General features: G+C 40.9%; 1 protein-coding gene and 1 pseudogene across 10 annotated transcripts in view; both read right to left on the minus strand.

Moving 5' to 3' along the window:
* LOC138837202 (hepatoma-derived growth factor-related protein 2-like) overlaps nucleotides 1–17,770 on the minus strand; it is a 292,262-nt gene that overhangs the window by 234,335 nt on the left and 40,157 nt on the right. For 7 of the 10 annotated variants that reach the window (XR_011375236.1, XR_011375235.1, XR_011375241.1 and 4 more), the window contains exons 4-5: nucleotides 12,758–12,941; nucleotides 11,669–11,808 (exon numbers count right to left, since the gene is read on the minus strand). The exons of the other annotated variants lie outside the window; for them this stretch is intronic. The gene's annotated coding sequence lies outside the window, so the exon portion shown is untranslated. The remainder of the gene's footprint in view (nucleotides 1–11,668; nucleotides 11,809–12,757; nucleotides 12,942–17,770) is intronic. 10 annotated transcript variants of the gene reach the window in all.
* On the minus strand, nucleotides 8,060–11,662 carry LOC138837201 (heterogeneous nuclear ribonucleoprotein A3-like; annotated as a pseudogene).

Genomic DNA, 17,770 nt, shown 5'->3' on the forward strand with positions numbered 1-17,770 from the left:
GGCTGGGAAGGTGGCTCAGTGGTAGAGTGCTTGCCTCGCATGCATGAGTCCCTGGATTCAATTCCTCAACACCACATAAACAGAAAAAATTGGAAGTGGCACTGTGGCTTAAGTGGTAGAGTGCTAGCCTTGAGCTGAAGAGCTGAGGGACAGAGTTCAAGCCCCACAATGAACAACAACAAAAAAGTACTCTTTTCCTAACTTATTGTAACTGTAATTCCTCTGTACCTCACCTTTATAATAATAATAATAAGTTTTTGTAAGAATAGTAATCAAAGATCCAGTTCAGTCAGAGGCGTGATAAAGTCAGTGTAAGTTTTCCACCGTGAATATCAAAAAGCAATCAGAACCTGGGTGCCTATAATGCTAGCTTCTCAGCAGACTGAGTGTTGGAAATCTCCATTGGAAGGTACCCAGAGCAGGAAATCCTGTGAGACTCTATCTCCAATTAACCAGTGACATGTAGGAAGTGGAGCTGTGGCTAAATTGGTACAGCACTAGCGTTGAACAAAAATAGTAAAGGGAGATGCCCAGGCCCTAAATTTAAGCCCCAGGACCAGTTATACCCCCAAAAACACAAAAAAACAATGAGGGCTTTGACCAGTAGGTTAAAAAAAAATTTTTTTAAATGGGGCAGGGAGGGATGTAGTTGTGGAGATGGGAGGGAAGGGATGGCAGGGAAAAAACAAAGGAGGAGGTAACAATGTTTGATAAGAAATGTACTCATGCCTGGCACTGATGTTTCACTCCTGTAATCTAGCTACTCAGCAGGCTAGATCTGAAGGTTGAGGTTCAAAGCCAGCTGGAGCAGGAAAGTTTGTGAGACTCTTATCTGCAATAAACCACTAGAAAATCAGAAGTGGCGCTGTGGCTCAAGTGGTAGAGCGTTATCCTTGAGCTGAAGAGCTGAGGGATAGTGATGAAGCCTGAATTTCAAGCCCCATGACCAAAAAAAAAAAAAAAAAAAAAAAAAGCATGTAATTCTTTTGTTATATATGTTGTTATCTCTAGTGTCAGCTGTGCATTTCTCCTATAGAAACTGAGATTTGAGTAAGTTTTTTTGGGGGGTCAGGTCATGGGGCCTGAACTCTGGGCTTGGGCACTGTCCCTCAGCTCTTCAGCTCAAGGCTAGCGCTCTACCACTTGAGTCACAGCGCCACTTCCAGGTTTTTTCTTTTTCTTTTTTTGCTTATGTGGTGCTGAGGAATCGAACCGAGGGCCTCAGGCATGCAAGGCAAGTGCTCTACCACTGAGCCAACTTCCTAGCCCTTGAGTAAGTTTTTAATGGCAGCAGTGCAGGTGGATTTTGGAAATACTCATAAGTCAGCTCCTTCTTGTAGTCATGAATAAATCTTTGAGCAGTAGAAGGCTAGTTACTTCAAAGAGGAGGGATGGGTAAAAATTATTTTGGAGATACTTGGGGTTCACAATTTTTAGGTTTATGTAATTCTGAAAGCTCTCAACCAAGGTCCTTTATTTCCTAATTATCTCCAAATTGAAACTTTTTAGGAGAAACTTGGTTAGACTCACCATTAAAGATAATTCAGTGTTCAGCATAATTAGAGTCTGGTTCTTGAACTTGTATGTTCTAGGGCTACAGGATATAAGAGATTCTTTAAAAGCCACCATGGAAATTCTCTGAGTTTTCTGAGTATCTTCTAGTACTGAGGCTTGAAATTAGAGCTTCTCACTCTTCTTTGGCTTGCTTGCTCATAGCTGGACACTCTGCTACTTAAGCCTCACCTTTAATTCTGGCTTTTTGCCGGTTAATTGAAGACTTTTCCTTCAAGTTTCAGCCTCCTGAGTAGCTAGGACTATAGATTTAAGTTACTAGTACCTGACTTTTTGTCTGTCTTGAGCTGTGTTCCTGAATCCCTGAGATTGTTTTTGCAAATTGTTTAGTAATATTTAGTCTTTTGGCAAAGATAATGCAATAATGGTGAGTTGCTTTTCTACTTCATTTTCTAACTGTTTGGTTTCAAATGGCACTTCATCTTAAACAGCTTTGCATGATAATTTAATTATCTGTGGTCCTGCTGTGTATTGTGGATTACTAGTGGATTACTTGCTGCAGGATCTTCACTATAGTTAGACTTACCTAAATTAGCCCCCCAATGTCAGAAACCCATCTTGAGACCATTTCTGATTCCAAGATGTGAGTATTATTATTGAAGTTTGATCACAAAAATGGAAGCTGAATCAATTAACTTCATTGGAGACATCAGTAGAGCGTATTGATATAAAGATCCAAAGAAACACAGTGGACATTAAAGTAACCTATAAAGCCAGAATTATTTGGAGAGATCAAGGAATAGAGAAGGAACAACTATTTAGAATTATTTACAACCTGAAAAAAAAGGGAGAATGCCTGTGTATAGAAAATGAAAACGATCTGGATGGATTTGAACCAAACAAGGAAAAAAACTAACACAAAAGAGGATCCAGTGCTAACTACTTTAGTATTATGAAAGGTGAGGGAATGGGCAGGGAGTAATGGAATGAAGCTGGAACAAAATATTAGAGTTACCTTAAATTTATAAATAAGGTGATTTTTTTTCTTTTTAAATTTTTGTCTATTGCGGGGCATGAACTCAGGGCCTGGGTGCTGTCCCTGAGCATTTTTTTTCTCAAGGCTAGCACTCTACCTCTGAGTCACAGCAACACTTCTGTTTTTTTGAGTGGTTAATTGGAGATAAGTGTCTCAGGGACGTTTCTGCCCCTGCTGGCTTTGAACCATGATCCTTAGCTAGGATTACAGGTGTGAGCCACTGGGGCCTGGCTGTTTCTCTTCTTACATGCTAATGGACATTTGTAAATTACTATGTCATATGGTTTTTTCTTTCTCCTTCCCCACTTTTTTGCCCTTGTGGTGAATATTGAACTCAGGATCTTGTGTATACTATGCTCTGTCACTGATCCATACCTCCAAACCTCATTATTTATTTGTTTGTTTTTGTTGGCTGTGGGGCCTGAACTGGCACTGTCCCTCAGCTCTTCTGCTCAAGTCTAGTGCTCTACCACTTGAGCCACAGCCCCACTTCCAACTTTTTCTGCTTATGTGGTGCTGAGAAATCAAACCCAGGGCCTCATGCATGCAAAGCAAGCACTCTACTACTGAGCCACCTTCCCAGCCCCACTCACTGGTTCTTTATTTGTGAAGAAAGAATGTAGTTTCTGCCACATACATATTAATAGCAGCTAGTAGTAATTTCTGATGTGTCTTTCAGAAGTCCCTTTGTCTTTTCTTTCCTTGTTTGATTTTGACCCTAGGGCTTGAACTTAGGGTTAGGCACTGTCCCTGAGACATTTTACTCAAGGTTAGTAGTCTACAACTTGAGCCACAACCCCACTACTGGCTTTTTTGGTAGTTAATTGAAAATAAGAAACTCTTGGGCTTTCTTGCCTAGACTGGCTTCAAACCATGATCTATAGATCTCAGCTTCCTGAGTAGCTAGGATTATAGGCATGAACTACTTTCACACAGCCTTTTGTCTTTTCTTTATTTGATAGATATATAGACCACAGTCTGATATAGTAAGCAGTTTAACTGGATTTTGTGAGGTACTCTTATAAAACTGAACCTATATACCTTCTGTAGAATTTAATTCCTTGACTCAGTAGTTCAGTAACATTTGGTTTGTATCTTTCACAGTGCTTACCACATAAGTATTTAATATGAATCATTGATTAAATCATATGATTTTAGAATTAGAAAAAGGACCTTTTAAATCATCTAGTTCTCTCTGACCTATTTCATAATTGTTAATGGAGGATCATATATTAGTAGTTTGTTATGATTTTTGCAGAGTTGCCACTTTTTTTAGGGGAGGGGGTCAGTCGTGGGGCCTGAACTCTGGGCCTGGGCGTTGTCCCTCAGCTCTTCAGCTCAAGGCTAGCGCTCTACTACTTGAGCCATAGTGCCACTTCCAGCTTTTTTCTTTTTGCTTATGTGGTGCTGAGGAATCGAAACCAGGGCCTCATGCATGCAAGGCAAGCCCTCTACCACTGAGCCACCTTCCCAGACCCAAGAGTTGCCACTTTTATTACTATATGTTTTGCCACTGATGTCATAATCAACAAAAAATAATATAGACAATGTTTAATAAATTGTACTTTTAGCCAGGTGTTGTCTGTAATCCTAGCTACTCAGGAGGCTGAGATCTAAGGGATGTGGTTCAAATCCAGCCCAGGCAGGAAAGTCTGTGAGACTCTTATCTCCAATGAACCACCAGAAAACCAGAAGTGGCGCTATGGCTCAAATGGTAGAGCACTAGCCTTCAGCTGAAGTGCTGAGGGACAGCACCCAGACCCAGAGTTCAAGCCCTATGACCACCCCCCACCCACACAAACAAAATTGTACTTTGATGCAGTTTTCTTTGTGATTATGTTTATAGAATAGAAGTAGAGAAAATAAGTTTTGTGGGTTTTTTTGTTGGTCGTGGAGCTTGAACCCTGGGCTTGGGCGCTGTCCTTGCGCTCTTCAGTTCAAGGTGAGTACTCTACTGCTTGAGCCACAGCGCCACTTCCAGCTTTCTAGTGATTTATTGGAGATAAGAGTCTCATGGACTTTCCTGCCTGGGCTGGCTTTGAACCGTGATCCTCAGATCTCAGCCTCCTGAGTAGCTAGGATTACAGGTGTGAGCCACCGGCGCCTGGCTGAGAAAATAAGTTTTAATTACTTATGTTTCATGTTCTTTAAGTACTTACTTATCATTAAAAGGCATGATTTTTCTTTATTTGTATAACAATTCATATGAGAGTTTAAATGTTTTTGGCTAAGCTTGCTAGTTTACTTGTATTCTGCTACTTGAGCCTTACCTCTAGCCAAGCTTTTTGCTACTTATTTTGCTACTTATTTTGGAAAGGGAAGTCTCATGGACTTTGCTGGGCTGGCTTTGAGCCTTTGTCTTCTGCATAAAGTAGCTCTGGGTTACTAGGATTACAGGCATGAACTATAGGTGCCTGGCTTTACGAGTTGTTGTTTTTTTCTCCCTCTAAAGCAAGGAACTACTGAATATCATTTGATACAATAATATTTCTAGTGTTTCAGAAAATACAAATTTGTGAATTCTTACAAATGTATGGAATCAAGTTTTTCTAAGAAGTTTAAATGGTTAAGTACATGATATCACTATCTTAGAAACATGTTTTAATGTTATCTGTTAAGCTTACAAATTTGTTTTTACTTGTCAAGCTATGAGAGCCAGATTGCCAAGCTGCGGTCTGAGGTTGAAAAAGGCGAAGCATTACGACAAAGTCTGGAATATGATCTGGCTGTTGCTAGAAAGGAAACTGGCCTTGGAAGATGAGCTGCTGAAGAGCAATTAGCTGAAGCCCACAGGATCCAAGAAAAACTTCATGGTAAGAATATTGTTATTTCGGGGCTGGGAAGGTGGCTCAGTGGTACAGCGTTTGCCTTGTACTCATGAGGCCTTGAGTTCGATTCCTTAGCACACCACATAACCAGAAAAAAAGGGCCAGAAGTGGCGCTATGGCTCAAGTGGTAGAGTGCCTGCCTTGAGCTGAAGAGCTGACAGCGCTCAGGCCCAGAATTCAGGCCCATGACCGGACCACCCCCACCCCCCCAAAAAAAGAATATTGTTATTTGTTTTAATGTTTAGGGCTGTAACATTATTCTAGAGCATTGCTTGATGTGTAAATTTGTGTAGGATCAAAGGGAGGGTTTGGTTCATTGATGGACTTTGCTGAGTGTGCATAAAATCTGGCAATTCTGTGAATACTTACTTACTTTAGATTCTTTAAAAAAAATTTTATGATGTTGAGGATCCAATCCAGGGCCTTGTGTGTGCTAATTAATTATTCATCCTCCTTCAAAATGTATTTCAAGGGCTGGGAAGGTGGCTCAGTGGTGAAGCGCTTGCCTTGCATGCATGAGGCCGTGGGTTTGATTCCTCAGCACCACATAAGCAAAAAAGAAAAAAGCTAGAAGTGGTACTGTGGCTCAAGTGGTAGAGCACTAGCCTTGAGCTGAAGATCTGAGAGACAGCGTCCAGGCCCAGAGTTCAGGCCCCACGACCTGACCAAAAAAAAAACAAAAACAAAAAAATGTATTTCAAAATTACTTTTGCTTCCTACTACTACCATTGTTAAAGAAGGTCTTCCAAGAGTACAAAGATACCCTGGATTCTAAGGCATATTGGAAAAGACTGGAGCAGATAAATTAGATCAGTCAAAGCATTGCAAAAGTACTTAGAAGGACCAAGAGACATACAAGTCTTCTCAGACACAGTCAAAAGATTAAACCTACAGATGTAGGGATAGATGAGGAAGAAGAAATAAAAACTAAAGGCTTTGAAAACCTATTCAACAAAATAATAGCAGAAAATGTTTGAGAAATAGAGTATCATCCTTGTGCTGGAGGCCTACCATACTCCAAACAGGCAAGATTAGAAAAGAAATGCTCCTAGATACAGTATAGTAAGCTATCTAAATATACAGAATATCGAAAATGTCAAAAGAGAGGAAGCAAGTAACTTACTATCACAAGCTCCTTGTAAAAACAGCAGATTTCTCAACACAGATAACTAAATGCAAGGAGGACTTGGAAAGACATTATTCCAGACCCAAAAGACAACTGTCAACCCAGACTATTTTACATAGTGAAGCTATCCATAAAAATTGGTTGAGAAATAACAACATTCCACAAAAAACAAAAACTACTGGAATTTATGGCTTTCAAACTAGCACCACAAAAGGTAGTTAGGGAAAAATTACCCGCAGAAGAAGCAAACATCACAAAAAAACAAAATGCCAGGAAACATGGCATACTTCTCTCAATACTGACATTGAATGTTAAAGATCTTAGTTCTTTAGTCAAAAGACATACACTAGTCAGGTTCTGGTGTCTCACATCTGTAATCCTAGTTACTCAGGAGGCTGAGATTTGAGGATCGTGGTTCAAAGCAAGCCTGGGCAAGAAAGTCTATTAGACTCTTGCCACCAATTAACCATTAGAAACCTGGAAGTGGAGTGGTAGCTCAAAGTAGTAGAGCACTAGCCTTGAGCAAAAAGAGCTCAGAGAAAATGCCCAGGATGCGAGTTCAACCCCCATGACTAAAAAATCGAAAGATGCGAGTTCAACCCCCATGACTGAAAAATCGAACAAACAAAACCCTCAAAAAACATAATGGATACTTAGATCAAAAAACAATACCTAAAACAAGACCTAACTCTTTGTTGCCTATAAGAAACACATGGCTTGGGGTAAAAGAATGGGAAAAAAGACCTTCCAAGCAAATGGACTTCAAAAGTGTTCAGCATTAGCCATATTTATATCTGATACTATAGATTGCAAGCTAAAAATTAGTCTGAAGAAACAAAGTCGCTTCATATTAATGAAGGTAATGATCCATGAAGAAAAATTATGATTGTTAATATATATGCACAAAATAGCTCACACTCAGATTTATTAAATATTTCTGAACTTATAAACTTTGGTAAATAATAATGAGAGACTTCAGTATTTCACTTTCACAGATAGGTTATCCATACAAAAACATCAGTAAAGAAATCCTAGAATGGCAGCATTAAATGGCAGTGTAGACAAAATGAAATCATCAGACATCTATAGATGTTACAACACAATACACATTCTTCTTGGCAGCTCATAAGACTTTCTAGAATATATAGGAAGTCTGAGAAAATATAAGAAAATTGAAATATTCTATCAGACCAAAATGGAATTAAACTAGATCTCAACAGAAAAAAGATACTACAAACAGTATTCAAACATAGACATCAAACATAATACCAAACGTCAAATTATCTTGAAGAACCAGGGTAAGCTGGGCGCTGGTGGCTCATGCCTGTAATCCTAGCTACTCAGAAGGCTGAGATCTGAGTATCATGGTTCAAAGCCAGCCTGGGCAGGAAAGTCCATGAGACTCGTATCTCCAATAAAACCACTCGAAAACGGAAGTGGCACTGTGGCTTAAGCAGTAGAGCGCTTGCCTTGAGCTGAAGAGCGCAGGGACAGCGCCCAGGCCCCCCCATGACTGACCCAAAAAAAAAAAAAAAAGAATCATGGTAACAAAAACATGGTATTGGCACTGTATGTATGTATACTTTACAGGAAATCATGTCATTTACAGGAAAGTGAATGCAATTGGAGGACATTTGTTCAGAAAACAAAATATCACCTTTTTAGTTATATGAAAACTATATATATTGGCAAGAACAAAATATCCTAAATTTCTAAAATTCTATATTTTCATACTGTTAGACCAAAAAGGCTATAGGTTCTTATCTTTTAAAAATATGCACACATAAGTGCTTTGCTTTTTGTTTGCTTTGTTTTTTTGTTGTGCTGGGAATAAAACTCAGTTGCTTGGCAAGCACCATCTATCTATGTATCTATCTATGTATCTATCTATGTATCTATCTATGTATGTATGTATGTATCTATCTATCTATCTATTTGTCAGTTGTGGGGCTTGAACTCTAGGTCTGGGTGCTGTCCCTGAACTCTTCAGCTCAAGGCTAGCACTGTATCATTTGAGCCATTGTACCACTTCTGGTTTTCTGGTGGTTTTATTGGAGATAAGAGTTTCATGGCCTTTCTTGTCCGGGCTTGCTTTGATTGGTGATCCTCAGATCTCAGCCTCCTGAGTAGCTACCAGTGCCCGGCTAGGCAAGCACTATCCCTCTTTTCTTTTTAATTCTGATCAGAGATCTCAAACTGCTTTTCATAAATAAATAAATAAATAAATAAATAAATAAATAAATAAATAAATAAATCACAAACTGCTTTTCATAAATAAATAGCATACACATTACTATACTGCTGAACCAAATTACAAAAGAGACTCAGAGACAAAGGTATAGTAGAGGGTGCATAATTTTTTTTTAAGGATATGACAATAAAGTGTCTTTTTATTCTCTTCCTCTGAAAACTTGCATGGAGAAATTAAACCAAGGAAAGAAAAGTAATAAAATTTATAGGCCTCAGGGGTCTCAAAGGAAAAACAGAATAAAATCAGGTATCCACTAATATGCTCAGACATTGCACACTTATTGGTCCTGAATCAAAAATTAAGAATGGTTTCTAAAGGGATGGGGAAAACATCCCCTACCCTTTACAAATTTAAATAGAGGGCAGCAGACATGCTTTACACTCCAAAACTATGGTAGCAGTCATTCTCAATGTGATCAAGGTAAATGTAGAATGGAGATGTTCTAAACACAGCTATGATTCTGCAAATCTTAAAACACACTAAAACCATGATTACATTGAAGGAAAATGCACAAATAGGGATTTTGAGGGTTTTTTTTTCATTTGAAGGTAATCTTAATGCTATTAAATTCACAAATATGCTAATTTAAATACCCAATCCTATGTATCTAAAACACACAATGCATACATGCAAGTATCTATTCTCTCCACATGTCAGCGCCCATTCTTATCATGGTTTGGAAATGAGAACAGATTCCCCTTAAACTGCAAGTCAGTAGGTGTTTCTTTACAGTTAACTTTAGCAAAATTCATACAAAATAGTAATTAACAATGATCTTTACTTGTTAACTCACAAGGAAACACCTTCAAAACTGCATTTTGTTAAAGTTTCTGTACTAAAATGTAGAAAAACTGAACTACACAAATATTGAAAAATTAAAAATTCCTTAATTTTTTATTCCTGGTACCACTACCACAATTCACAGGGCAATATAGCTGATGTAATGAAAAGACAAAGACAAAGCTACAACAGATAAAAGACCTCAGGAATATACATCTAATTGACACGACGTTGCATTAATCAATAGCTGCACTTTTTGCAAACTGTGGCTATGACAGTCCTGAACAAGAAGGGTTTCCTGTTTAAGCTGCAGTAACTTTTCTGACTATGGATCATCGTTCCTTCTGTGGCAGATTTTTACAGTTCCTCTAAGGCATTTGGGACGACTGTCTCAAAGTAAACTGCAGCTTTCCTGACAACTCCTCGCTCTCTCTCTCCTGCTAAGAACTGTAGCCTTTTTTTCTGTTGTTTTAAAACCTTCTACTACCATATCCACCACTTCCACCACCAGATCCATAACCACCACCATATGGACTGCCAGAGCTTCTTCCACCAAAACTGTCCCCTTTCATGGGTCCATAATTTGATTGCTGTTGTCCACTGTAATTTCCAAAATCATTATAGTTACCACCACCAAAATTTCCTCCTTCATTGTAACCATCATATCCTCCTCCACCACCCCCATATCCTCCACCTTGGTTTCCATAACCTGGTCCACCACCACCATAGCCTCCTCTACTACTATAACCAGGACGGCCACCATAGTTGCCACCATCACCTCCAAATCCATTGTATCCACCATCACCTCCTCCATAGCTACCTCTGCTGCCACCACCTCCACCATCATAGCCTCCTCTTCCACCAAAGTTTCCATCACATCCAAAATTATCTCCACCACCTCCAAAGTTTCCTCCACGACCCATAATGTTGCCAGATCCACCTCTACGACCTCTTTGTGATCCAGAAGACTGCATCTCTTGTTTAGAAAGGGCCTTTTTCACTTCACAATTATGCCCATTAATAGTGTGGTATTTCTGAACAACAATTTTATCAACTGTATCATGATCATCAAAAGTTACAAAGGCAAATCCTCTCTTTTTTCCACTCTGCCGGTCTTCCATAACTTCTATGGTTTCAATCTTGCCATATTTTTCAAAGTAGTCTCTCAAATTATATTCTTCTGTATCTTCTTTAATACCACCAACAAAAATTTTCTTCACTGTTAGATGGGCTCCTGGCTTCACAGAATCCTCTCTAGAAACCTCTCTCTTTGGTTCCACAACACGCCCATCAACCTTGTGGGGTCTAGCACACATGGCTGCATCCACCTCTTCAACACAAGAGTAAGTCACAAAACCGAAGCCCCTGGAACGTTTTGTCTGAGGATCTCTCATTACCACACAATCTGTGAGTGTGCCCCATTTCTCAGAATGTTCTCTTAAACTATCATCTGTAGTTTTGAAGCTCAGACCACTAATAAACAACTTCCGCAGCTGCTCTGGTTCCTTTGGATCATGGCCCTCCTCCCCCCAGTGACAGGAGCGACAGCCAGAGTCAGGCTGGGGGCGACCCGGGCGGCGGTTTTACCTCCATTTTGAGACCGGACTGGCCTCTTCCAACTCGAGTTCAATATGGGACCGAGAGGAAGAGGCCAAGGGTGCATAATTTTGAAACATATTTTGGAAGGGTATAAATTTGATTGAAAGAGATGGCTTGCAGCTATGAAAATTGAACAAGGAAGCATGTTGAAATTGTTTTGGGATGGTAGGAAGGGGAGAAGGGGGAAAGGAAATTGATATAAGGGGTGAGATTGATTGGGACATATTTTAAACATGTCTGGAAATATAGCAGGTGTGAGCAACTGGTGCCCTGCTCCTTTTTATTTGTATATGAAATTACTCTCCCTTCAAGAATGCTGATACAGTTAATTCCCCTCATTAGAAAATAAAGTTCTAGCTTTCTTTGTTTGTATGAGCTTTCTTCTTTTATGTATGTGTGGTACCAGGGTTTGAGCCTAGGGCGTAAGGTTTGCAAAGTGGTGCTCTATGGCTTAAGCCACAACCCAGCACTGAGGCATGTAACTTTAAAGACATTTTTACATGTAGCTATTACAGCCTTGACACTGAAGACTTTACCTGCTCAAGGAGAGTTCCCCATTAGACCTCCCTTGTACTGGATCCTCTTTATACATTCATGTTCCGTAGAAATACCAGTAGAGTGCCCCTGAATTGTCTTCCCCTAGAGCTTCTACACGGAGACTGTCTGCATCCAGACCCTTGGCAGAAAAGGAAGGAGGGTTGGGGAAAACAATGAACTAAATAAATGGAAGAAAACTTCAATACACGAACTTATCACCTGTTTCAAAATGCCAAGTACAGGATATCATTTTTCCATCTGGGCAGATAAAACACAGAATGGGATGGGGGTACCTTCTTCGAAGAACAAGATATAGAAATACTTGAAATGTTCCCTACCCCAACCACGGCTCCCACCCCTCCAAAAACGGAGAATTCCAATGAATGGTCTGACTACCTGGCTTAGATTTACTTTATATGTACACAAAAGGTAGTGGGTAGGATAAGATGTTCTAAGGCTCTGTCCCATGTAATCCACTATGGCAGCTCAGTCAGAACCCACAGCAACATTCTGCTCCAGCTGAGACTCCCAATTTACCCCAGGGCCTGACCTAGGCTGGAGTCCTGAATGAAGACTACTTCTAAATGACATGACCAAGAAAGGACTAGAAGTCATCACCAGGTCTAATCCTGTATGATCCGGACACCTGCCAGCCGGGCATCCGTGGCTCATGTCTGTCATCCCAGCTACTCAGGAGGCTGAGGTCTGAGGATCATGACTCAAAGCCTGCCCAGGCAGGAAAGGCCATGAGCCTTTTTATCTCCAATTCATGACCAAAAAGCCAGAAGTGGAACTGTGGCTCAAGTAGTAAAGCATTAACCTTGAGCAAAACAAAAACAAAACAAAAAAGGCTCAGGGACAATGTCCAGGCCCTAGTTCAAATTCCTACCACCCCCCCCCCCCAAAAGATCCAAGAGCTCTTACGTCTAACTAACCACTAAAAGATAGAAGCAGCACTGTGGCTCAAGTGGTAGAGCACTAGCCTTTAGCAAAAAAGCTTAGGGACAGTGTCTAGGCTCTGATTTCAAAGCTCCATTCTCAACTACTGGGTTTTTACTGTGCTAGAGAAAGGGCTTTCAGGGAAGCACCTTGAGTAGATCGAAGACATCATCTGCATCTAGCCGGTAATCACAGAGGCGGTGCAGAATCTCCACACGGGTACGAAGAGGCAGGTCTTGGAAACTGGCTTCTCTCAGGGGGTTGGGTTTCCCCTCCTCAAGCTCCCAGCAGTAGTTGATAATGTCTTCCAGGTAGCTGTGGAATGTCTGAGGCCTATCCATAAGGCCCAGACAAAAATACATGAATGTACACAAAGCTGTGGCTTGAGAGCTGACAAACTTATCAATGGCAACAAGGAGGATCTGACGGTCTTGGCTGCTTTATGTATTAGACCAACTACATGAAGTTCCAAAGAAGATAAACGTGTCCTAAGAGCTCCCCACAGAGAACTCTTAAAACACAGGCAGCAGCACACGCAAGTCAACAGCAAACTACGAAGTGGAGACAACTGTCTAATCTTTTGCTCATCCTATTTATTTATTTATGCATGCATGCCTGGGCATGGTCCCTGAATTCTTCTGCTCAAGGCTAGTGCTCTACCACTTGAGCCACAGTGCCATTTCTGGTCTTTTCTGTGTATGTGGTACTCAGGAATTCAAATGCATGCTAGGCAAGCACTCTACAACTGAGCCACATTCCCAGCCTCCAAATACTCTTAAAGATCCATTTTCTCTTTACTTTCCTATTCAAAATATTAGGAAAGACCACTGGTTGTAAGTTAGTATTGCATGAATAAAGAGACGAAGACCTACTTGAAGTTACCTGTTTCTTATAGCAAAGAAACCAAGACAGAGCAGTAGAAAGAGAATGAAAACAAGGATGAGTCAACTGCTTTCTAACACCCAAGGTTAGCCACTTGATAGAAGTCAGCAAAGAGCTCTTCAGCCAGCTTCAGACAGACGACACTTCCCTTCTATTGGCCAGCCCACAGACAGAGGCAGAGGGCTGGGGTACTGGCCACTTTTAAGGGTCAGCTGGCTGGAACTGGCAGAATTCATGACTAGGCAAAGCAACTGATTTAACAGCTGCAATGTGTTTGGGATATCATAGAAAACAGGCAGCTATTGACCTCTTAGAAGCACATGTCAGGGACATGAAAAGGTATCCAGTCTCCTTACTAAGGCAAAGAACCATACACAATGCAGACTAAGTGAAAAGTAGAATCGCCTCCTTCCACACGCTTCAAGCATTGGTGAGGCTTAACTAATGCATGCACATGATTGATGAGACAATATTTAGCAGGAGTTCTTGTAAATCAGCAAGTGAAGAGGTTGTATAAGATAATCTGAGGCCTGCGGTAGAGCGCAGCAGTGCACCATCCCCAGTACTGGAGCCACAGCCACTGACTGACAGTGTCTATCCTTTATTTGTGTGGGTAGATGTGAATCCTGAGGCTTGAACTCAGGACCTGGGGGTGCTGTCCTTGAGCTTTTTTGCTCAAAGCTAGGGCTCTACCACTTGATCCACAGTTCCACTTCTGGTACTTTTACTTGTTAATTGGAAATATAGAGTTTCATAGGTTCTTGCCTAGGCTGGCTTGATCTGCAGATCTCAGACTCCTGAGTTACAGGTACCCAGCTTGAAAGTGTTTCTTCTTTAAGATCACAGAACCTAGGCCAAAATAGCTAACAGATCTTTTGTTTTGTTTTGGACAGGACTTTACAATGTAGCTAAGCCTGTGGATGAAATCTGAGGATCATGGTTCAAAGCCAGCCCAACAGACAACCTGAGATTCTTATCTAAAACAAAACAAAACAAAAACAGCAAAAAAAATCCTAGATGGAGGTATGGCTCAAGGCATACAGCACCAGCTGTGAGCTAATCTTAGGACCAACTCAAAAAATACTGAAATTGGAATTTTGCAATAATAAATGGGGTGATTTGACAAGAATACCTAGAGAAGTTCTATAAACACCTAACAACAAGACATCACACAGGTGCTGCCCCAAGCTACATCACACGGCTGAGATGACCTGGGAAGACCATGGTTTGAGGCCAGCCAACCAACAAACACAGAATTGGGCATTCCACGCCTGTCATCCCAATTCTGAGGAAGGCTAAGATCTGGAACAGTAGGGCTCCAAATCAAGACAGCCAAAGGAAAAAAATCCTGGGACTTCTTATCTCGGCAGAAAATGCTAGCCCTAAATGCAGCGAGAAGACAACTTATAAGAAGCTAAATCTGGAAAAATCGCTAAAAGAAAGCATGTGAAAATGATCCTTTTGTAGTATCACTGATTTCGCACACAGAAAAAAATGTGAAATATATAGGAAAAAATATATTACATTGACTTGAACTAAATGAAACTTTTTTTGGAGGGAGGGAGGTCATGGGGCTTTAACTCAAGAGACTGGGCACTGTCCCTGGGGTCTTTCACTCAAGGCTAGCACTCAAAGCTAGCTCTCTATCACTTGGAGCCACAAAGCCTCTTTTGGTTTTCTGGTAGTTAACTGGAGAGATGAGTCTTAGGACTTTCCTGCCAGAGCTGGCTTTGAACCACAACCTTCAGATCTCAACCTCCTGAGTAGCTTGGATTACAGGTGTGAGCCATCAGTGCCCAGCTAAATAAAAACTCTTGTTCTTTAAAAACATAAATGGAAAATACACACTAGGAGCAAATATTTACACTTTGACATTGTATGTCTAACAAGGGACTTACATCCAGACTGCATAAAAAATCTAAACAGTTCCATCTACAAACTAGTAAATACCCCTAACGGAACATAAGTAATCAAAAGATGTGAGTAAATGTTTCACCAAGAAGAGATGTACAAATGAACAAGAACGATGTCCAACATTCCTGGTCATCGGGAAAATACAAATTAAAATGACAGTGAGTTACTACCTTAAAGACAAGAGAATAGGTGAAATTAAAAGAGCAAATGTTGGTAAAGATATAGAGCAAGCAACTAGACTTCTCCTATTTCACTAGTAGAAATATAAAATGTCACAACCACTTTGGAAAAAGAGTTTGGCAGTTTCTTGCCGTTAAACATACCATTACCATAAGATTCAGAAATTCTCAAAATAAATGAAAACACATTTACAGCAACATTTGCATGCAAATACTCACAGTAGCTTTATCGTAACAACCTCAAAAGCAACACACATGGAAACACATGGAAAGCAACACATGGAAAGGATAAACAGCTTGCAATTTATTTTTCACTAGATACAATTTAATCCTTCACTTGGCCAAAATGAACAAATTAATACAAACAGCAATCCCAAAGAATTCTGCAGACATTGCACTGAATGAAAGAAGCTGGACTTGACAGTGTGTTGTCCCATTAGCATAAATTCTACAACACTACCACAAGGTATCTTAGTAAAACTGAGGCCGCTGACAGCCAGACCAGTTTACATGGGAGAGCAACTACAAAGACAACTTTCTGGGAAGATGGAAATGTTCTATGTTTCTGAGCAGAATGATGACTACATGGCACATTCATTTGTTCAAATCCATTGGCCTGCCAGGTGCCAGTGGCTCACATCTGTAATCCTAGCTACTCAGGAGGCTGAGACATGAGGCTCCTAGTTCAAAGCCATCCCTGGCAGAAAAAGTCTATGAGACTCCTATCTCCAATTAACCACCAGAAAGCCAGACGTGGAGCTGTGGTTCAAATGATAGGCAGCTTTGAGCAAAAAAAGCCAAAGGACAGTACCCAGGCCTTAGTTCAAACCCCCAAACCAGTACACAGACCCAGTCATGCGCACACACAGAAGTGGCCTGTATGCTGAAGATATGTGATTTTACTGCATGATGTCACAAGTTCAAATAAACACATTTAGCAGGAGCACTGTAATTTCCAAAGAGATAATGTTTAAAGGACAAACTTTCAGTATTAGATTTTGTTTTTGAAAGCAAAGCAAAACAAAACAAAGAAAGTGGGGTTGGGAATGTGGTTCAGTGGTACAGTGCTTGCCTAGCATGAATAAAGCCCTGGGTTCAATTCCTCAGTACCACACACACAGTAAAAGCTAGAAGTGGCATCATGGCTCAGTGATAGAGTGCTAGTCTTGAGCAAAATAAGCTCAGCAACAGTTTCCAGGCCCTGAGTTCAAGCCCCAGGACTGACAAAACAAAAACAACAAAAACACCCCTGTGTATACTAGAGAAGAAAATGGAAAAAGAAACCCCAGCAAGAGTGAACAGAAGAACCCAGGTGCTTATCATCAACCTTGGGGAACAGAAGATAGGCAATATTCTACTACTAGCAGAACTTGGGCGTGCTCCAGAGCTGTTGGCTCCTACGACTCTGAAAGCATGTAACCTCAGACCCCTGCTCTACAAGTGCAAGTGCTGGACCCACACAGTGCAGATAACCCCAATCACCCATCAATGTGAACACCGACACTCTCCCTGCCCAGGAGACAGAACAGCGCTCCTGAGTTGTGTGAGGCAGCCTGTCAACTGCTTTGTACATTTTGTCCATTTACATGTACCCTCAGTTTTCCTTCTTTTGTACTTATAAAAATACATCTCTGATAATGCTTTTGCAACTTGTGCTGATTGCTCGACCTTTTCACCTGTCGTGTCTATCGGCCGGGGCGAGTCTGCTCCTGGTTCTCAGGGGGACATGGGCCTGGCACGGCCGTGCACCCCAGCAAAGCCAAGGAGCTTCGGAGAGTCCACAAGGGCCCAGAGAACCATGAGACCCTCCTCAGAATCCAGCATCTCTACTTTGGGGAGTGTTTATTTGTGCAGCAAGAGGAAATAAACAGACCCAGGGCCTCATGCATGCTAGGCAGGGGCTCTACAAAAGGGAAGGCTAACAAATGTCAGGGCTCTTTTCCAAAAATAAGGGAAAGGTGAGGTGCAGTGGCACATACTTGTAGTCCAGCTATCCAGAAGGGTGAGAACTTCAAGGAGAACCCCTTGAACCCAGGAGTTCTAGACTAGCCTGTACAACACAGCCCATCCCAGGCTCCAAAGACAACCACCACCAAGAAAACAGATCTCAGCACAAAACAGTTTTGTCAACATTGATCAAATTTACTTGCTAGTGCCTTCACAGACACTAGAGAGCTATTTATTTGC

The sequence above is a fragment of the Dipodomys merriami genome, unplaced genomic scaffold (assembly GCF_024711535.1).
Source record: "Dipodomys merriami isolate MVZ:Mamm:240054 unplaced genomic scaffold, mDipMer1.0.p SCAF_266, whole genome shotgun sequence".
Lineage (NCBI taxonomy): Eukaryota > Metazoa > Chordata > Mammalia > Rodentia > Heteromyidae > Dipodomys > Dipodomys merriami.